This window comes from Perognathus longimembris, chromosome 2, assembly GCF_023159225.1.
Source record: "Perognathus longimembris pacificus isolate PPM17 chromosome 2, ASM2315922v1, whole genome shotgun sequence".
In the NCBI taxonomy this organism is placed as follows: domain Eukaryota; kingdom Metazoa; phylum Chordata; class Mammalia; order Rodentia; family Heteromyidae; genus Perognathus; species Perognathus longimembris.
Genome location: NC_063162.1, coordinates 134,073,323 through 134,096,837, shown reverse-complemented (window position 1 = coordinate 134,096,837; position 23,515 = coordinate 134,073,323). Strand labels below are relative to the sequence as shown.

The following is a 23,515-nucleotide window of genomic DNA, read 5'->3' as shown; positions in this document are numbered from 1 at the left end:
AAAATGTAACTAGAAATGTGTCTCAGGTGATAGAGCACTAGCCATGAGCAAGAAAGCCAAATGAATGTGAAGCAAAAGGATGAACACTTGTATTTGAACTGGAAATACTTGTTAAATGATGTTAAATGAAATAAGTTGGGCCCAGAGAGATAAAGGATCCAATTCCCCAGCACCACATATACAGAAAATGGCCAGAAGTGGCACTGTGGCTCAAGTTGCAGAGTGCTAGCCTTGAGCATAAAGAAGCCAGAACAGTGCTCAGGCCCTGAGTCCAAGCCCAGGACTGGCCAAAAAAAAAAAAAAAAAAAAAAAAAGAAAAAAGGCTGGATAATGGAATCACATGAAACTGCAGAGCCTCTGCATGGCAAAGGACATAGCTAGCAAGATAAATAGAAAGCCCACATATTGGGAGAATATCTTCACTAGCTATACACCAGACAAGAGCTTCATATAAAAAGTATTCCTAGAGCTCAAAAAATTAACTCCACCCTAAAACAAATCCTCAAAGAAACAACCACCCCATTAATAAGTGGGCTAAAGAATTAAAAAGCAACTTCACTGGAGAGGAAATAAAAATAGCCAATAGACACACGAGGAAATGTTCTCCATGTCTAACCATATCCCAGATAGAATGGCCATTATCAAGAAAAAATTACAACAGGTACTGGCAGGGATGTGACCAAAAGAGAACATTACTACACTGTTGGTGGGAATAGTTCAACTAGTCTGGAAAGCAGTAGGGAGGTTCCTCAAAAGACTAAACATAGAGCTTCCCTATGACACAGCAATCCCATTCCTGGGCAGTTATCCAAATAACCACAAACAAAGCTACACTAAAGCTACCAGCATAACCATGTCCATTGCAGCATTATTTACCATAGCGAAGATATGGAATCAACCCAGATGCTCCTCAGTAGATGAATGGATCAAAAAAATGTGGTATATATACACAAGCAAATTAAGAGTTTGGCTGTTTGCTGTATGTTTGATTTGCTTATTACACAACCACATTCATTTGAAAGTGGTTCACATTAAATTTAATATGTTATAATACTACTCTGAATATTTTATGATGTTTGTGTTATTTTTGTCCTTTAGTAACTTAGTCATTTAATACATCTCCTTCCTTACCCACCTATTAATAGAGGTATTCCATATGACTTTTATTGGAGTACATTAGAATTTAGTGCCATTGTCTGACTTTATCTTAATGAATTGGCATTAAAGAATTTAAAATTAAGAAATAATCTTGGGCTGGGGATATGGCCTAGTGGCAAGAGTGTCTGCCTCATATACATGAGGCCCTGGGTTTGATTCCCCAGCACCACATATACAGAAAATGGCCAGAAGTGGCGCTGTGGCTCAAGTGGCAGAGTGCTAGCCTTGAGCAAAAAGAAGCCAGGGACAGTGCTCAGGCCCTGAGTCCAAGCCCAGGACTGGCCAAAAAAAAAAAAAAAAAAAAAAAAATCTTGGTCTTTCCATTTAATTTGATGTCCCCCCCCTTTTATTTGCAGGTCCCAAGGCTTGTAGTCAGGGCCTGTCCCTGAGCTCCATTTTTTTTTTGTTATTTGGAATTATAATTATCTGTTTAATAAAACTATATATTTAATATAATATACACATCGAATGTAACTATGCCATCCAATAATTTAAAGAACAGAGCTTAGACAGGAGATGTCTATGCAGAGTTGAAACTAAACCGCCCCCCACATACTACATTCTATCCCCCTTTTCTAATTATCTCACCTGATGGTATATAAAAATTATTTTACCATGAGACCATAAAAATATCAATTCTATTGCCACCAATAAGGGATCAATAATTGTTTTCATGATATTAAGTTATTTGTAAAAACTGTCGCAATCTTAAAATCACGATTCCAGAAACTGTGTAGTCATGCCTTGAACAGAAAAGAAGGTCCAAGGATCTCACAGGCTTCACTATATCAAACAAAAGGAAAGCAGATTGATTTTAGAAAAATCCCATACTTTTTCCCTCTGCATATGCTTAGATTTCTTATACAAATAACAAAAACATTCATTTCAAGAATAAACTCCTCAGAAAAAGTCCAACAGTTGATAATCAACTCCTAAGAGTTTATGCACATTTTTTTCTACTTCAATCAATTTCTTACATCTATCAATTTCAAACACATTAGAGCAGGAAAGTCTTGTTAACGTGAGCACATGAGTCTGTTAAGTGTTTCGAGCTCTGCAAGGTTACATATATCCCATGTTGCTTTTGGTTTCCCATCTCTTTGCTTCAAACCCCCATGCCAGCTTCTTCTTCTTTCGAGCAGCCTGTGAATTTTCAGCTTCCTTTTTGGCTTCTACAAACTTGTGGCAGGCAATTGCTTTGGCAATTTTTATACCAAGCTCTCGAGTAGCTAGCTGGTTGCTGAGGTCCTCAGCCTTCTCAACATCCCACTCCTCCACAGCCTGGTCTATCCTCTTTTAGAGACCTGACTTTTCCACCTTTTTCTTTTTCACAGGAGGTTCAAATCTATCATTGGCTCCGAAATACTAAGTAAGCTCCTTCCATTGGGCTTCATTTGAGGACTGTTCACTATGAGATTCTTTTTCATTCTTCAACTTATCTTTTCTGGAGCGCTTTCTTTTTCTCCCTCTGAATCTTGAGGCTGAAATTTTCTGTTCAGAATGTTTTTTATGCAGTTCTTGAAATTTATTCCACATATTTATAGGAATTCCAGAAGGGCACTCTTCATAGGCATTTGCCTGGACCCCGGGCTCAGTTTCTGGCCCATCTTCCGGGAACTCTGAGGCATCTGGTTTCCTGCTCGTCCCATCCTCCTTAACTGCTTGCACGTTAAACCTGGCATTCTCAGGAATGGCTTGATAAAATGGCTTGATAAAATGATTTGATAAACTTTAAAGAACTCTTATAATGTATACAGAATTGTATAAGGTATAGTTTGGAAGGAGAAATATAAGAAATCTCCAACCTGGGTATGGTGGTTCAGGCAATCCTAGCTGTTCAGGAAGCAGATATTGGTAGGCTCAAATTCTAAGCTGGTCAGGGCATAAATATGAGACCTTACTCAAAAATAAAAGAAGCAATAAAGTATGGGAGCTTGGCTTAAGTGGTAAAGCAACTGCCTAGCAAGAACAAGGTCTTGAGTTCAATCTCCAGTATCACCAAATATGAGATATGAATAAATAAACTCTCAACTTCTTGAAATTACTGCCTATTGAAATAATAACAGGGGAGTCTCTGTATCAGCATTTCCCTATTATTTGCCAAAGAGGAACAACTTCCTTGTATCAAGGCAAAGAAGAGAAAAGAAAAGATTTGTGTTGCCATATTTAAATTTTCCATGAAAATATAATAATAACAATAATAGTAATAATAATAATTCTAGATGAAGGCATGTCTCTTTGCTCAGCTGCCTCTAACAGTTTCATGCCTGGGGGAAAATCATTCTTTATCTCTTATTTTTGATTCTGCTTTTTTTTTTGTTGTTGTTGTTAAATCTATTCTCCTGAGTTGGTCTCTTCCTCAGTGGCAGCACAAAGTAGCAGAAGGTAGGGTGTGGAGAGATCAGTAAATTGGTAAAACAGTCTTTATTAAGAATATTAAAATTTTTTAGCTTCATTAGTTTTAAACATCTCCAGTAGCTTAAACAATGCCTAAAAGGTATTGCTTGGAATATTTTCATTTAGAAATTTCTGTGTACTTGCTAAATGAATAGCTAAAAATGATTTATAATTAGCTTATAATTAATTTTATGTAACATTCACATTTATTCATATGGAAATGGGCATTCTTAGTTTTCTCAAAATAGTTTATTCTTCTTTTGAATGTGCTAAGTATTGTTTTACTGAAAATGTTTCCATCTTATTAATTTACTGCATAAACTTCTATTTTATAAAATGCATAACAAATACACAAATACAGGCTTTCACCAAATATCTCTACTTTCAAATTAATGAATTTCAAGTCAGTGGTTTTTAAAAATATGATGTAAAAGTACCAATGATAAATGGGAGTTTTGTAACTTTTCTATTTCATTCTAAAGAATCGCTTTTTCATCTCAGCTTTTTTGTATTATCATCAATTAGTTGTACAAGGGAATTTTATTCTGAGAGATGGTTTATCAAGTTGAGGTTATATTTTAGGGGAATGAAATCTATAGCAAGAAGTAGCTAGGTTTTATTATTATTATTATCATCATTATTATTATTATTATTTTGTTTTGTTTTTGTTGCCAGTCCTGGGGCTTGAACTCAGGGCCTGAGCACTGTCTCTGGCTTCTTTTTGCTCAAGGCTAGCACTCTGTCACTTGAGCCACAGTGCCACTTCTGGCTTTTTCTATATATGTGGTGCTGAGGAATCGAACCCAGGGCTTCATTGTATGAGACAAGGACTTTACCAGTAGGCCATATTCCCAGCCCCAGTAGCTAGGTTTTAAATGGATCTTTGAAGTGAACAACTTTATCTGCTGCAGCACTTTATTTTCTCACTTGCAACTTTTTTTTTTTTTTTAGCAATTCTTGTAAATTTTCTTCAAGGCAGAAATATTTATAACTGAACCCAACTATACTTAGTAATGAGTTCTTGATTTGCTCACAAATTAAATTATTAATAGAGTAGCTATATGATAACCAAATTAAGTGTTAATTACAGTAGCTAATGCCTAATCAGTACTTCTATGTATCAGCCTCTGTGTTAACATTCTTTACATACATTATTTCATTGCATCTTCATAGTTCAACCTACCTTTTGGATCCTGGGCAAGCTGAGAGATAATGCTGCAAGGGTGAAGGGAAATGAGGTAGAAGGAGGACACAGACTTTGCTAGATGTTAAAGTCCAGAAACCTAAAGGCAATCTCTACCTCAATTAAACTATTGTCTTGGATCCCAGTCTTCCATAGCCAGCTAAGTGAGCCCTTGGAGAAGATGATAATGTGCATCTGTGGACACTCTCTTACTTATTAGTTTATACATTACAGAGAATTAAGAAAAAAGGAGTGAAAGTAGAATGTCAGTTTATCTTGTTATCTGCTTCTTAAAATGTTGTCAGAGATGTATGGAATGAATCCTGGTTTCAAAATAATCCCATCTACTGCTCTAACAAGCAGCTTTCCTTGGGGAATGTGAGTCTGGGGAGAAATCTTGGTATGTGTTCTGCTTTCTCTGGTGGATGTCTGGGACTCAGCTAGTTCACGTGCCTACTCTAGTCAGATGCTTCTCCTAGAGGACTCTGGTCTTTCCTGCTCATAGAACTCTCATCCTCTACTCCTTGTGAAGTGAGATTCCTTCCTGTCCTTTATGTCAGGGCTGAAATGACATGGCTTTGGAAAGCTCCTCTCTAGCCTCCAGCTCTGGTGAGGCTATCCTTGTTGTGACTTCACTAACACACACTATTTCCCTTAGAACACCCTTATTCACTATTGTGGATGCGCTGACCGTTTCCTCAAGTCCATCCTAACCTCAAATCATGTCTGTCTTGCTCAATCTCTGGCACTGAGTGCAAGGTCATGTAATAGGTGACCCTTAAAGACTTGAGGAGTCAACCAAAGAAAGAACAAACCAATTGGAGAGCTTTAAGAAGGAAAAGAAATAATTGAAAGAGGAAAAAGGCAGCAACAGTAACAAATTTATAGCAGAGGTAATGGGATGAATAGCAGCAAGAGACAGAGGAAGAGCTTTGCCTTTAGCCTATAAATCTCAGCTCTGCATAACTGCTATGAAGCTAAATAAGGATGTCCCAACATCAGCCTCTGAGAAACAGCTGTGTCACTTGTCACTTAATAAGACAAGTTCCTGATCCAAACTTCAGGCCGCAGATTTGCTGTATCATAGGAAAGACTGTTCACGCTATAGCACAGATAATGAAGACTGGTTGGTGGAATATAATGGCTTTGGGTTTGTCCCTATTTTTCTTTCCAAGAGACTGCAGTATTCAAAACAAATGGTGTGCTGTAAAATACTGTTCTTTATTTTGAAAAAAATGACACTATTAGGATTAAAAATTAAGTTCCCACTGTTTAGATTACTCTTTTGCATTTAAGAGTTCAGAGCTGCTTAGGTTTAGGGAGGAAAACATAATTAAACATAAATAACGAATGTGGGAAACATGTTAAAGAGAGGAAATGTTAAATTATAACCGAAATACTGCAAGAAATAAAATACATCAACAAATCTTTCACTGCCAGCCTATGCGTAGGATCAATCACTTCTGTCTTTCAAGCCTAGGTTGGAAAAACATAGAAATGAGAATCATGGAAAATTAATTGCCTAAACAACATATCTGTCAGCTGGGCACTGATGGCTTGAAACTGTAATCTTAGCTACTCAGGGGGCTGAGATTTGAGGATCAAGGTTTGCAGCCAGCTTGAAAATGAAAGTCCATGGGAATCTTATCTTTAACAAAGTACTACCCCCACTCCCAACCCCCAGAAATGGAGCTGTGGCTCAAGTGGAAGAGCACTAGCCTTAAGCACAAAAGCTCAAGGACAGCACTTGGGCTCTGAGTTCAAGCCCCGGTATTGGTATATTATATATACAGTCAAATTATGCAACTACTTTCTCCTGAAGTCTTTGTGTTGTTTGCAATTGTTACTTGGTCTAACCATCCCAGTGGTCATAAGTCTATGACTTTGTGTGTGATTCTAGACAATATTGCTTTCATTGATACAATCCTGACCCTTTTCATAAGATTTCATTTTGTAATTGATTTGCATCACACTATTGGCTGGTATAAGCAACCAATTAGAAGTTGATTACAAAGATTTTGAGCAGATTGGGAGGAGACTTTGAATTTGTTAATGTTCTGTTATGACCATTTGTTTCTTGACACAACTTCTTTACTGAGGGATATTGGCTAACTCAAGATCAGGCAATTAAGAACTCTTGTAATTCTGTTCCCAAACAAGAATCCCAAACAAGAGTTGCTACACATCCTTCTAGTGAGAAATGACTAGGTGATTGAATGATAGCAGTGCAGCAGAAAACCACTGTTAGATCCATGTGTTTGTCTTCTAGGGCAAACTAGACTGGGAAAAGATGTGCCCCCAAGATTCTGGCTGAGACGAAAATGTCTGTATTCACAATGTGGCCACCAAGACTAGGCTTTCAGGTTGATTTTCCCACTGGTTTAGCTTTCTGTAATCTGAGAATCAAATCTCCTACTGTGTGCAATTCATAGCCAACAAGAAGGTTAGTTTCTTGATAATGTATTTCCTGGTGTCACTTGATGAGGATGAGAATAGAAATTTTCAGCATAAATGTTTGGGAATTTGATTTTTGAATATTTGTCTTACATGTATTTGTATTTTTAGTGTATAAATAGTGGTGGTTAAAATTATACTGAAGAATAGAGGGCTGGCTTTCATACCCACAGCTTGCTTTCTCAAAGATAGGGAACACGTTTACCATAATGTGAGGAAAGCATTTTAAAGGAAACAAATATCTTTTCATTAGGCTAAGCTATTAGCTAATGGCAGTAGCAGGAAATGGTAAATAAAAGTGTTAAGTTTTGCTTATACCTTGTCTAAAAGGATAATAGCTTTTTGGTTTATGCCTTTGATTCTGTAGATTTATTAAAAAATATCAGGGTGTGAAAATGTTGACTTAAGTGGGTTCCTGCTATGAAATGCATGAAATTCTGATATACTTACAGGCATTTATACATGTAATTTATGAATGAAATATTATTTATATTTGAGAGAATAAAGCATTCCAATTTATTAGTGAAGAGGACATTCTTTTGAAGTCATGGAATTAGTGTTGTTAATATCACTATATTATGGGCTTTAATTCACATGTTGTCTTTTGCCTACCCATATTTTATCCTGTGTATTTTGCTGTTAGCTATTTTTCAGTACTTTGTTGCATCTTCTGTAACCTACAAGCTGATTGAGAAAGAACAAATTCCGACTGTAGTTTAAAGGAAGCCATGCAGATGACTGGGAACTAATGGTTCCTCAGCTTGCTCCTAGAGAAGTTGAACAGTATCACAGAAAGAATGTGGTCTTCAGAGTCTCACAGATCCTAGCTTAAGCCTTATCCCTCCATCATGATATGCACATAATCAAAGGACTTGTTTATCTTCCCAGGTCTTAGTTTTCTTATCTATAAAATACACAGAATGATGCAGATAGAGATAGCATACCTAACCTTCTTAGAAGGCTTACCATAAGTGGTAAGATTATTACTGTTACTTTGCCACACTGAAAGATGCTTTAAGACACTGATTGGGGGATAGCTCTGGTGTGTGGTGGGAGAAATGCTCTAGTTTATAACTGCTGGAATGTATAAGTACATTGGTGTAACCAAAGGGATTCAAGTTATAGTAGGACCAACTGATTTCGGTATAGTATGATCCTCAAATCTGCATGATTAGTGGGCTATTTGGAGCAGCTCAGAAATGGAAAGGGATATGTGTGACAGTAAGAAATCTGAATTTGTAAAAGCTTACCAGTTGATTCTACTTATCAGTCAGGTTTGGGGAACTGTTTCTTAAGACTCAGATCCAGATCTTCTGGACCAACTTCAGGGATCATTTGGTTCTTTTTTGTATATCTACATATCTATCCATATATATCTGTATAATTTATTATTTTTTATTTAGTTTTTATTAGCTTTATTAAGGTGACATATAGAGGGCTTACAGTTACCTAAGTCACGTAATAAGTACATATCTTTTTGAATAGTGTCACCTCTTCCCTTGTTTTCTCCCAGTTTTTCCTTCCTGATCCCCTTCTACTACAAGCTGTATAGTTCATTTTCACCATAGAGTCTAGTAAATATTAATGCTGCGTTTGTTCACCCTTTGTACAGGAAACAAAAACAGTGACAAAGGAGACCAAAAAAAAAGCAAAATAACAAAAAAAAATCTTGTTTTCATTTCTTGGAGTTTATTTCAATAAATATCCTTTTATATGATCATATGCACATAGCTGTTGAGTCTTTGTGATCCTCTCCTAAGCGTATCCTTTAGTCTCACTGTGTGAATATTTACAGTCCCATATAATTTATCATGTCCAAGGGTAATTTTTTTTTAGTCTTACCATCTAATGTATTTACTTGTAGATTTATAGGCACAATCTAGTTACAACAAATGAGATAAACCATGAAACCTATATTTCTTTGGGTCTGGCTTACTTTGCTTAATATAATTTTGTAAAAAAGTGATCTGTACAACCATGTACTGGAGCATTATTCACCATAGTCAAGATATTGAATCAACCTAGATGACCCTCAGTGGGCGAATGGATCAAGAAGACATTGGGTTATCAAGACTCCTATCTTTCTTTTTTTTTTTTTTTTGAATGTGATAGGGAAGTTTATTAAGAAAGAAATACCTCAAAGCGAAGAGATTTTTACATGGCATAATAACAGCTGAAGACAGTACTTAGCTCATCTTCAGCCATCTTCTAGATACACAAGTAAGTGTTAAGTAGAGGAAGAATTAGGGGTAGGAGGCGAAGATCTGCCTACAGTCCAGTTATAGTGTGGCCTTGTTGGTCATTCTTGACTCCTGTCTTTTGTGTTTGTAGTTAGTATGTTTCTCTATTTTGAACCCAACACACTTCCTTGATATGTGGAATCCAATCCATACTCAATTTGCCTAAATCATTTGGATTGTTTGAATCACTCTCTAAGAAGGTATACACACTACATTTTGTTGATACAATATTGAAGTCATACAAACATATACACATATGTATGTGTGTATATAAATGATTTTTTAGCAATACTGCATCACACTGTTCCATTTATATTGTACTCTGTTCCATAGTTTGGATGTGATTGCTTTTTCCTTGTGTCATTTAATTTGTTGCCTTATTTTATATTTCACACAAATTGATAATTTTATATACAGAGGCATGATTAGATTCAAGTTCAGTTGGTTTCTTTTAATGAAGTGCTTATTTGTTGGGAACATATTGAACTTTTAAATAGAATCCACATCAACATTATTAAGCAGGGGGTCTGATTTGCTATCTTGCTTAAATTTTTTTATTGTTATTATGGAAGTAATGTACAGAGGGGTCACAGTTACATAAATCAGATAAAGAGTACAATTCTTTTGGACAGTGACCCCTTCCAATTGATTTTAAAGTTATCATAGTTTTATTTGTTTAATTTCATTGCAGTAATTATTTTTTCAATGCAAATTCATCCATCTTAGTTAAATAGGAGTGCCTACCTGTTGGCCTTGGTGTCCTTTGACATAACCTAGTATCTGATGATGGAGCAATAAGGCACCAGCTTCATTGTGTACCCAGGAAGGAGCAATTCCTAGCAGGAGCTTTGCTTCATTTCCATGGGCCATGGTATGTATGTATGTATTTTACTTTTTTTCTTTATTGTCAAAGTGAAGTACAGAGGGGTTACAGTTTCATATGTAAGGCAGTGAGTATATTTCTTATTCAACTTGTTACCTCCTCCCTCATTTTTCCCCTGCATACCCCCTCCCCTTTCCTCTCCCTCCATGAGTTGTTCAGTTGGTTTACACCAAATGGTTTTGTAAGTATTGCTTTTGGAATCATTTGTCTTTTTATCCTTGTCTCTCAATTTTGGTATTTCCCTTTCCTTTCCTAGTTCTAATGCATATATATACAGTATCCAGGTTACTAAGATCAGATACAGTGATAGCCATGGTATTTAGAGACAATACTCGCAGGGTCATGAGAGCTCATTTCTCCCCCAGGTCATTGCACTTAGCTCTTTGAGATTAAAGAGTTAAGAAAATATACGTATAAAAAGAAAAGAAATTACAAATTTGGACTGAGCCTTCCAAATCAAATGTAATGTATAATTTTGTTAGGTTTTATACTTACGTTTGGTTTTATACTTGTCTTTAATTTCATACTTGCATTTGATTAAATACTTAATCTTATGATGAAAATTTCAAGTGTGTCCTACAAAACTCTTATACCTCTGCTAGTCATTGGGCTATGTGCCTACAAGTCCATTTTTCCTTCCGTACCCTAGTTTGTCCTGCACCATAGGGAGGGAGGACAATTGTTGAAGTTGGCTTTCCTTTGGTTCCACTCTTACTTTCTCTTTCTCTCTCCTTTCCTTCCTTCCTTCCTTCCTTTCCTCCTTCACTTCCTCCTCCCCTTCCTTCCTTCCTCCCCCCACCCCTCTTCTCTCTTTCTTTCTTTTGTCAGTCATGGGGCTAGAACTCAGGACAGGGGCATTTTTGTGCTCAAGGCTATTACTCTACAGCTTCGAGCCACAGCCTAATATAGATATTAGGTGTTTTTGGTGGTTGATTGGAGATAAGAGTCTCATGGGACTTTCCTGCCCAGGATGGCTTTGAATCGAGATCCTCAGACCTCAGCCTCCAGGGTATCTTGGATTAGAGGCATGACCCCCACACTCAGATTTCTTCTTCCTCCTTTTTCCATCTCACTGAGTCTGTCTGTCTATCTCTCTGGCTTATTTGCAGTAAGGGTCTGCTCTGAAGTGCTGCTCTACTGTCATGGCGTTAAGCACTCAAGTGATTTCTATTACTTGGCAAGGCTCTGATACAATAGTGAAGCTTGATCACTTGATGTTTTTATTGTTTCAAAAGAATGTTAAGAATTTTTTCTGCTTAGAGATAGAGAACTGAGTCCTGACAGATACTATTATCATTATCACCAGCCATTTATCAATCATCACATCACAGATATAATTTTTATGTGTTTATGAATTTCTTTAAAAATTCTGACTGTTGGCCTTCGTCTAATTATACTTCCGCTCTAGCTTAGAGAACTGCCATTCCCAGTGGTCTCACCCCACTTCAGGCCATTATGACAGCTTCTTTAAATATTGTAATAACTTCACAAGTCTTTCCTTCACTTCCAGCCCCTCCATTTGGCAGTCTATTTTAATGTATGCTGCCAGATTTATTTTTATAAAGTACAGCTCTGGTAGTGTCACACCATCACTAAGAAAGAACATCTACTTGTGGCTTTCCACCACCTACCAAATTAAGCACAGACTCTTGGTGCTGGCCTTTAGCGCTCTCCACAAAGCATCTCTGGATGTACCCATGTTGAATCTCTCCTTATATAACCAAACTTCAGCCTGTTCATCCAGTGTCATCTATGGAAGTCAGAAAGCTACTCTGACTTTCCCCTAGAGTGTATGTTGTTTGAGGTATCTTTGGGAGTGATCAAGTCACTTGAGGCTTAATTGTAGTAAGTTTGAGTGTCAAAACCATAGAAATGATTCTGTATTTATTAGGGGAAGTCTTCTATAAAGGAGTCTTTTGTTCTCTGATCTCTTTTAACTGCTGAAAAAACATATTCAATATTTGATTTTCTTCTTTTTCATATCAATTTTCAGAGCAGTGCATTGATGTCCAAGCAACTTTCAAGGTGACCAATGGATTTTTAGTATTATTATGAATTTACACATTATGTATCTGATATATTTACATTCATTTAAGTAATTATTCTGGGTACACATTGACTCATCTCAGATAATGAGGCCATCTCTTTTAGATTTTAAACATAGAGATTTCAGTGAATAAGTCTTTAGCGATAAAATGACATTCACGTTTTATAGGCTTGTTTATTCTACTCTGATTCCTGGGCCCCTCTGGGCTCATTTTAGAAGCAAAATGTCAGTGATTAAAAAAGCTACTTGCACTCAGAGAAGGTCATTGTTGACACTTTATTTTATTGTCACTATGGGCTCACTTGGTTCTTTGTTGTAGGCTATATTAATTCTTTTATTCATGTTTGTTGAACCTTTTAATAGTAGGTACTGGAGATATGTTGATGAATAAGACAGATAGGGCTACTGTTCCTGTGAAGCTTAATCCAACAGGAGATGTAAAGATGAAACAATAAATTACACCAATAATGGTACATTTCCAGTGGAAGCAAGTTCCATAGGAAAAATTCTAAAAGTGTGTGGGAACCTGTGTCTGGGGCCTCTGACTTGAAAGGAGAATGAACCAGGGAGAGCTTTCATGATTCCATGATATGTAAGCAGAAACCTGGAGGAGAAGAAGTACTTGGGTGAGGGGACAACAAATCACTTCAAGAACTGGACAGAAGCCTCACAGCCGGGGTATGGAAACCTAGATTATGCCTGAAATAGACTGCAGAGTGTGTTTGAATTAGATCACACCAGGCTTTTAGACCATAGCAAAAACTTTAGGGGGTTTGGGAGACCATCAGTTAGATGTGCATTGGGTTGAAGTCTAGGAGACACATTGGAAGGGCAGCAGGATGCCTAAGGAGACACCATGAGAGATCTGGGAGAGAGATAATGGGATGCCAGACAAGAGAAAAAGGGCAGCGCAAATATGTGCAGGCTTAGCTATTTTTAAGGGAAATGGAACTTAGTGATTGTACAAATATGAATGAATATTGGTGAATATGGAAGTTGGAAAGGAAGATATCAATGTTTGAAATAACTTCAGGGCTTGATTTTGAAGGGTGTAGGCTACAGTTATTGAAGACTAGTTTATATATAATAATACATACCCATTTTAAGTGCACAGTTTTATGTGTTTTGATAAAGACATAAACCTATATACCATCAGTACAATGAAGCTCAGCATTTTCCCATCTAAAGATCTCTTCGTGCTTTTTATAATCTCTTCATCTTACAATCTCCTCATTCGTACAATCTCTTCATTTTGCACTAGTTCCAAAAAAGCATTGATTTGCTTTCTTATTAAACATAAGATTTACCTTTTCTGGTAGTACAATAGGTGGAATTATATTGAATGTAGTTTTTAGGGATTGGCTTTTGGGATTCTGATTTGAAGTTAACTAGTAATTAACTGATTTAATAATAATTATTTAATTTTAATAATTTTGAGTCTGTCATATTATTATGTATATCAGTAGTTTGATTTTTCTAAATTGTGTTCTATTTTATTGTTTTATCATTATTTGTTTATCCATTCATCTGTTGGTGAATAATAGTTTGCCTTCTATTTGGGGATAAAGCCTGAATAAACATTTCAGTACAATCCTTGTGTAGACATATTTTTTCTATCTTCAGGGTAAATATAACTTTCCAGGTTGTATGTATGTACATCCATTTAAATTTTATAATGCATATACATAAGAATAAATATATATATCAGTTGTCTATCATCTCTATATCATCTATCTATCATCTCTATCTATCTATCTGTCATCTATCATGTGTCCATCCATCAATCTGTCTTCTCTTGATAAATGTCTGTATGCCAGATAATTTTGACTAGTGTGGTTATTGTCCAGTGTAGTTATGCCAATTTATACTCTCATAAGCAATGCATGAGAGTTTCAGTTGCTTCTATACATGGAATGAACTTGAAATAAACTTCTAAACTTGGAATAGTCAGTTTCTAACTTTAGCCATTCTAGTGGGTGTATAGTTTTATCTCATTGATTGTGATTTTAATGTTTATTCCCCAGAATGTGAATCTATTGCTCATCATTTCAGTTCTTCATTGGTATGTCTTTTCCTTTGGATTTCTGTTTAAATCTTTTGTCCACTTTAAAATTTTATGTGTTTGTGCAATTTGTTATAAGTTTATTTAAAAGTTCTGGGTGAAAGTCCCTTATTAAATATATGTTGTAAATATTTTCTCCCAATCTGTAAGAATGACATGAGTTACACTTTATTAGTGAAACTTTGGAGCAGAAGTTTTAAATTTTGTATGATTTATTAGTTATTTTAGTAGACAGTGCTTTTGGTATCCTCCCTAAATAATTTTGTTTACCCTAATTTTCTGGAGATTTTCTTCTATTTTGTCTATTTTTATAGTTTTTATCACATGTTTTCAATTGCTATTTATTTTGAGTTAATTTTGGGGAAGAGTGTGGAGTCAAGATTCATGTTTTTTTCCCCATATGGATATTTAGTTGTTCTGTCATATGTTGAGGTAAGTGTTCTTTCTGAATTGTCTTGGCATAGTTACAGAAACCTGATCTACTATTTCTGGGATCTTTATTCCATTGATCTCTATGTCTAATTTAATGCCAGGAGTACTTCACTTGTTGATTTTAACGTTACTGTAAGTTTTCTATTAAGTCTTGAAATCAAAGAGTTCTGCAATTCCATTTTTAGTTTTTAAAGTTATTTTAACTGTTATAAATCCTTTGCTTTTGTATATACATTTTATAATCATGTTGTCAATTTCTATAGAAAAGCTGGAGTTTTAGTTGGAGTTATACTAAACCTTTAAATTAATTAGAAGTATTTGATAGAATTGAAATCACAACATCATTGAGTTTTCTGATAAGTGAACATATATCTTTTCATTAATTTATATGTTCTTCCAGTTTTCTAGGTAATACTTTGTATTTTTCAATTTACATTTTTGTTTGTATTTTGCTAATTTTTTTTTTTGCCAGTCCTGGGGCTTAGACTCAAGGCCTGAGCACTGTTCCTGGCTTCTTTTTGCTCAAGGCTAGCACTCTGCCACTTGAGCCACAGCACCACCTGTGGCCGTTTTCTGTATATGTGGTGCTGGGGAATTGAACCCAGGGCTTCATGTATAAGAGGCAAGCAATGTTGTCACTAGGCCATATTCCCAGTCCACTGTATTTTGCTAATTTTTAAAATCTATTTTTTTGATGACATCAGAAGTAGTATTTAGAGTACCACTTAAATGGCTTGTTTATGTAGGAACACAATTACTTTGTTTTTATAATGTCCTAATAGCCTGTGACTCTAAATTTACCTATTCACTTTATTAAAAAAAATTTTTTTTTAATTTTTTGCCAGTCCCGAGGCTTGAACTCAAGGCCTGAGCACTGTCCCTGGCTTCTTTTTGCTCAAGGCTAGCACTCTGCTGCTTGAGCCACAGCGCCACTTCTGGCCGTTTTCTATATATGTGGTGCTGGGGAATGGAACCCAGGGCTTCATGTATATGTGTCAAACACTCTTGCAACTAGGCCATATTCCCAGCCCCATCCTTTTTACTTTAGTAACCTTTTTTTTTTTTTTGGAGTCCTTTCTTTAGAATTTGTATGTAGGCAATTATATCATCTTCTGTAAGAAAATACAAGTTACAGCAGCTCTTTTCTTTCCTCCCCACCCCATTGCCTTTTTGTGCACATCAGTACTGGGGTTTAAACTCAGAATTATGAGCTGTTTCTTAGCTTTTTTGCTCAAGGCTGGTGTTCAACCAGCTGATCCACAGTCCCACTTTGGCCCTTTGGTGGTTCATTGAGTCTCTGGGATTGCGTCTGTGTACCCATCTATTCACCCATCCATCATCTAATACATCTTCTTAACTACCAGTACTTTTGCCTATTTATGCTCTGCTTTCCCTGCTGCACTGGCTAGACTTTCTAGAATACTGTTGAGGGGCTGGGGGTATGGCCTGGTGGCAAGAGTGCTTGCCTCTAGAATACTGTTGAATAGAAGTGATAAGATAGATATTTCCCTTGTACAGAATCTTAAGGGAAGAGACAACTATTTCCAGTACGTATCCTTTGTTGTGTGGAAGAAGTTCCACTATAGTCCTAACTTGTTGAGAATTTGTTTGTTTAAGCAATGAATATTGCAGTTTTCAAGCACTTTTATACATAAATTAAGATGATTACATGGTTTTTGTATGAATCTTGTTATATGGTAAATTGATTATAACACTAACAAACCTTTCTGGACATTGTTTATTATGCTTTCTGTATATATCTGGATTTTATTTGATGATGTTTTGTTGAGTCTTTGGATGTACATCTGATCCCAGTTGTTCCATTGTTTCAAAATTGAAAGGAAAAATGGTATATATACATTTTTTTAAAAAAAGAAATTCCTGTCAGGTCTTTTTGTTTTGTTTTGCTCTTGCATTTTTGGAAGAGAACCCAATGATATTTACATATAGTCTTTGGCAAGCCATTATGAAGACTTTCACATATTTAGATTATTTAGAAAATTAGAGAGAATTAGAAAGACAATAATTGTCTTCATATATCTCAGTTATGGCCTGTGAAGATGGAATTAGCTATTCATAAAACCAGAAAAGTGTATTTTCACTTAAGCACCAGAAATATGGGAAGGTTTTGAGAAGCAGTTTTACTAGGTAGACAGTAGATATTTTTAAAAAGTCAGGAACCTGGAGTTGCTTTCCTGTGATTACTAGGCAGTTAATCAACAATACATAGACATTATGGACTGTGTTCAAAATACTTCTCTGGAATCTTCTGGAGAATAACAGTGCACCCCAGAGTCTCAGCTCGTAAGCCTACCCTCTGTTAGGAAGTTGGCACAAGAATGCATTTTCTGTTTGGTACTCAGGGGGCAAAAAGCACTTTTCCTCCTTACCAAATGAACTTGGGCATGGAACTCCATTGATTAGGTGTGAAAAACATTCAGACATGGTCATATTTTGGGTGACCAGAATTGGAGACCCAAGACTGTATGATTTTCACAGCAGAAATGCTCACAATGACCTTACTGGGCTATTAAAAGGAAATGGATCCAATTTCTTCCATGGCAATCAGGAGAAACATACTTCCATGACAAGGTTTTTGGGATACCAGACACTGTAAGGAAGCAAAGTGAGCTTCTCTATCTTTCCCCTACTCTTGGTGAGATATCATTCCCTTCTCTGTTTCCATTTCTAATTTTTCATTCTTTTCAACCCTTGAGGCATACTTGTAGCAATTCAGTTCAATCTCTGTTTGCCGAGGCCTCTGAAAAAGCAGCTAATTTCTCCAGGCACATAGATTGGATTGATGGTGTGGGGGGCACAAAGGGAAAAAGAGTCTCTCATGCTCTGAGAAAGCAGCAAAACCAGACAGAAATGAGTATCACATAAGATTTTCCTGTTGCATATGAATGTTATAGAAATTTTTATTGATGATAGGGTATATGGCGCTGTGTATTTGACATTAAGTCATGTGGGCTTTGTCAAATTTTTATTTTCCAAAAGGACTCATCTGTTATTTTCAAATAAGTAAGAAATACATTAAAAATCTCTTACTGACTCAACTCTTCATATGATATATTCCCTAGTCTATAGATTTGCTGTGACACGAAAAATAAACTCCATGCCAACATTTGATGCAGGGATTGAAACATCATGCTCTCTAAAATATAACTTAGGAAGCAGTATATTTCTCAAGAAAGTTCTACTTATCAGAAGACATTGCTCACCTTAGGGGAAGTGATCATCATAGTGAATCATTTCCTTCATGAAGTGAAAAATAGGGGGAGCTTTTATATCATCTCACAATGATACCAGTTAGACCTGCCTAAACCATAATCCTTGCATCTAAATCCCCTTGTGCATCATAGTGAAAAGGTTCAAAAGAAAACATGAGGCTCTTGAGTACACATTCAATTTCTTTTAACTGCAGTATGCTTCTCCAACTTAGTACCCAGATATCTTGTTTTATGCAGGCTTTCATTTTTCAGGTCTGGGCCTGAGATTCTGCATTTATAACTGACTCCCAGGTGATATGGATACTGATGCTGTAGGTTTGCTGACAACACTGAACACCAAGATTATAGAGACTACTTAGTCAAGCTGGGTGCCACTGGCTCATGCCTGTAATCCTAGCTACTCGGGAGGCTGAGATCTGAGGATGGAGGTTTGAAGCAAACCTGGTCAGGAATGTCCATGAGACTCTTATCTCCAATTAAGCACCAAAAAAAAAAAAAAAAAAAAGCTGGAAGTGGAGCTGAGGCTTATATGACAGAGCACTAGCCTTGAGAGAAAGAAAAACAAATAAAAAAACCCCCAAAGCTCAAGGATGGCGCCCAAGCCCTGAGTTCAAGCCCTGAGGCTGGCTCAAACAAAAACCAAACTCAATGCAAATAGTCATTGCTGGTAAACTGACCTTTTGTGATATGAACTTATTGGTCATATCAAGCATATCACAATGTTTTGTTCTTGAGGAAATAGTAATCTAAATTCAACCTTTGAGTAGTCTTTACTTCTAATAGCTAGGTCAAAGTTATATCTTGAATTATAGAGCAGGAAAACAGCACTGCTGTGTAGTTGAAAACTTTCATGTACTTTGTTATAAAACATGTAACACTCATAAATTTGGGACTAGGATGGCTGGCTAGTGATCATTTGAGGCCCCCAGTATGTCAGTCGACCCCTACATGGTGCTGGCACAGGTGGGGCAAATTTGGGGGACATCTTTTGGACACTCAAGTGGAAATATCAAATGAGAACCAGAGGAATTCACTAGAGGCATTTAGACTGTATGCCTAGGTTGTGTGTGAAATTAAAAGAGAAATATAACAGAAGAATATTCATATTTAAAGGAAAAAAGAACACAAGAAAAATAGCCAACAAAGGAGACTGAGATAGGAGAGGAAAAAAGTCAGGAGTGATTTCTCATTGACGCTAAGTTGGAATGTTGGCATATAGAGTTTAACAAATGTCTGTTGAAGTGAAAAAGAAAAACAAAATTCCAGAAATGGAACTGCCTTATAAACACTGAATGAGCTCATAACCTGTGCCAAGACCACTGAATATTTTGCCTTTCCTAAGCAATCTGTACATTTTCATCTGTGTGTTTAAGTTCAAAGGTCTCATTTGTCTGGAAGACCGATTGGTGACCAACCTTCCCAGCCTTGTCTCTGGCATTTTATTGATACCTAACTAAGCAGGAAGCCCTTTTCCCTTTGAGGATTTGCAGCTAATGCAATTGATAGAAACCAGTTGACAGAAACTGATGTTATTTGGCTAATAATATATTAGTATCTCCTTTTCATTTTGGTGCTGTATATGGTATATGTGGTTGATTATGTCCAAGCTCTAGCTAAGCCAGTACCTGTCCTGTCTGAGGGGTTTACATATGTAACTAGAAGAGATAGATAAAGGAACCATGGCTTAGCTCCTCCTCCTCAGAAGCCTGAGCACTCATAAAAATGAGATACATACTGCTATTTCAAAAAGAGGGCCTAGAAGCTGGGTGCTGGTGGCTAATGCCTGTAATCCCAGCTACCCAGGAAGCTGAGATCTGAGAATCACAGTTCAAAGCCAACTGGGGCAGAAAAGTCCCAATGAGTCTTTTCTCCAATTAACCACTCAAACCCATAAGTGGTGCCATGCCTCAAGTGGTAGAGTGCTAGCCTTGAGCACAAAGAGGCCCAGGGACAGTGCCCAGGCCTGAGTTCAAGCCCCACAGCTGGCCAAAAAAAAAAAAAAAAGGTGGGGGGGGTGGCTTACATTGTGAAGAATAATCTGTTTTGGAGATTAATTGCTTTATACTGCCTGGTTTGAATGCTACTTTAGCATTTTTCAGAACTCAGTTTTCTCATCCATAATGTGGAGATGGAAAACTTACCAAAAAACAAAATAAAACAAAGCAAACAACAATAATGAAAACAAAAAGCAGCATAAATGAATATTGTTGAGACCAGCATGTAGACATGTAATGCATGAAGTAGGGATGCAGATGGAATGTGGTACATAAAAGGGGTTTATAAAGAACACTGAGTGAACTTTGTCAAAACTATATTGTAGATGAACATAGAAGGTGAATCTAGTTCTCTTTGGGGACACTCAATGTGCTTCTCTGTAGATATAACTGATTTTTGTCAGGAATACAAATTGTTGGAGCATTCTCCAGTCTGTAGTAAAGGGTCCTGAGTCACTTGAGTTCTTGTATCCACGTTCCCATCACTCAGTGATGGCTATTTATGAAACCAGTGATTCCTCTTTAGAGCCAGAGAGGTGATTCCCTCTGTAAGTTGAGCTCTAATTAAGACCTTTAACCTCATATGGGCTTGAATAACAAAGTAGAAACAGACATTTCTAGTGGTTTTAGGTGTTTCAAATCCGGACCTAACAAGCCAGCTGGAAAAGAAGCAATGACTTGGACACCATGATATTAGTGAATGTGGATAATCACTGAAAAATCCAAGGAATTTGCGAGGTCAGGACACTGATTTTCATAGACAAAGATTCTTATCAACTTTCCCCTATTTGCAAGATTCAAGTCATGCATTATTGAGTGGCAAGATGCCAGTCTAAATAGAATATTTGCCAGCTTCAGGTTTATTGACTTCAATTTGTTGGTTATAATTACTAACTTTTTATGTTTAAATGTTCTTGAGCTGACATGCTTGGGGGGAAAATTAAACCACAGTGGTGATTGCACAGCAAGGAAATCAGCAGAAGAGGAAAATGAAATGCTAGGTGAAAGCTTCCAGTCAGCAGTGATGGGAATGAGTGGGTGGGAGAGTTAAATTTTTAAGTGATTTAGCAAATGATGCTAAGAAAGTGCCACCACATCATTTGGGTTTTTCTATTATAACAAATTGTAATTGATCATCTTTTGATACTCAAGTAAGAAAACTACTTTACAGAACATTTTCCCTGCCCTAAGTGAAAACTCAAACTAAAAATTAAAAAAAAAAACACCAAAAGAACCCAAACCTCAAACTAAAAATTTCTTCACCTTTTGCTTAAAAGAAGACTCAAGAAGAGATTACATTTTGAAACTCAGAGCTGCTTGAAAACTTGGTTGAGAAGGTATCAAAGAAGTGCCTTTTATTCCAGAATGCACCAGAGTCTTGGCAGTAATAGTTAGAAATAATGAAATCAGAAAATGACATTTTCCTGTCTCCCTCAGCTGTTCGGTCACCTTGTGGAGTTTTTAGAGGAGGACAGATCCATTTATTTTTCTCCTCTTCTTCTAAGAACATACTATCTTGTAAAAAAAAAAGATTCTGGATTATCTTCTGGGATTAGTCCTAAATGGCTCATGTGTGTTGAAGCGCTTTTCCAAAACACTCCCTACCTGGGGAAATGAAGAGATTATTTCTTTCCATCTTAATTTTTCTAAGGAAATAAATGTTAGTGCTTTTAATGAATGAAAATAGACATTTTTCTGAGCTTTTGTCTTAACATTCTTTCTTTTATGAGCTTTGTTTCTTCTGTATTCATCGATCTAGTCGCTGTCCTTCTATTTATTCGCCCATTCATTGCCATACCCATACAAAACTTAAAACTCAAAGACCTATGTAGAGCTACATGAATTCTTGCTAATAATTTCTTTATAGTTCTGGTTTAATAGTCTCAATAAGGTCTACCACTTGGAAATAAATTTCTCAGGTGGTTATAGCTAACAATAACATATGGCAATCAAAATATGCCAACTACTCAAATTTTATCATTACATTATGTATGCATGTATTTAGACATCCTTCTCTCTCTGTGTGTGTGTCTGTCTCTGTGTCTCTCTTTCTGTCTCTCTGTCTCTGTCTCTGTCTCTCTCATTGGCTTGAACTCAGGCCCTGGGCACTGTCCTTGAGCTTTTTCACTAAAGGCTAGTGCTCTACCACTTGAATCACAGGGCCACTTCCAGTTTTCTGGTGCTTAATTGGAGATAAGAGTCTCATGGACTTGAAGTTTGATGCCCCAGCTGGTTTGGAATCTCATCCTCAGAGATTTCAGTTGCCTAAGTAGCTAGGCTTACAGAAGTGAATGAACCACAGGCAGGTGCCCAGCCCTTTTTCTCTCATGTTTTGATGTACTAACTTACTTCATCAGGGAAGCCTGCCTTTCTCCTCCTCCCCCCACCCCTTTACCCTAGCTGTGTCACCCTGGAACTCCTGGCAGTCTGTACCTCACCTTCATAGTACTTGCTGTGAATTGTTTACTTAATGCCGGTCTTTTCCTTGGACTGCATGCTTCAGAGGGAGGTGGGGGGGGGGAGGACCATGTATCACTTACTACCCTCTTCTTTCCAGCCTCTTACAGTGAGTGACTGGCACCTTATATAATACAATTCCTTGAATAAAATTTTAAGATATTTAGTGTAACCATTCAACAAACATTCAATTTAATTTAACCACTGACCACAACAAGGGTCTATGTTGAATTAACTTTTTAAACTTGTGTGTAATATTGTATATGCAATGGTTATGATCTAGCAGTCACAAAGTAATGAATTGTAGAAAAATTAGAGAAGAATATGTGATCACTGAAAGGAAAATTGATCAAGAGAAGCTTTAAACTAGAGAAATTAGAATCTGTGGAAATAATGAAGCCTTTTCTGGATAGTGAAAGCTTTAATCCAACTTCTTATTTAAACTTTTGAATGAAAATAGATGTAGAAAACCTTAGGTTAAAAATCTTTACACTACTAATGACTGGGTAGATTTTTGCAACTTTTCCCCTTAGGAGCTCTTGTGCTTTCCCAGTGTAAAATGTAATTAGCAGATATAAAAAAGTATATTAATCTTATAAGGTTTCATTATGGTTGCTTATATGTAAATTCTTTTGTGTTCACGGATTGCTTGTCTTTCATTTTAAGTAAGCAGGTTAGAAGTCAAATTCCATTACCAACTTGATTATAATCATTACATTAAAAAAAAACAAAAAACAAATTCCCAAGTTGGCATTGGTGGTGGCTCATGCCTGTAATCCTAGCTGCCCAGGAGGCTGAGATCAGAGAATTGGACAGAAGTATTTGAGATTCTTATTTCCTAGTAAGCACCAAAACAAAGCAAAACAAACAAAAAAACCAGAGTATTAGTTGTTTTATTTTCCTGAAGAAAGTTTACCTTACTTGGCTTGGTTTTAGGATTTAGAAGTTCATTACCAATCCCAATATCTTGATGTA

The 23,515-nt window shown here is 36.5% G+C and overlaps 1 protein-coding gene and 1 pseudogene across 2 annotated transcripts in view; one reads left to right on the top strand and one right to left on the bottom strand.

Annotated features, from left to right (window-relative positions):
* Grm8 (glutamate metabotropic receptor 8) overlaps positions 1–23,515 on the top strand; it is a 688,307-nt gene that overhangs the window by 99,439 nt on the left and 565,353 nt on the right. The window lies entirely within an intron of this gene.
* Positions 1,846–10,302, bottom strand: LOC125342383 (annotated as a pseudogene).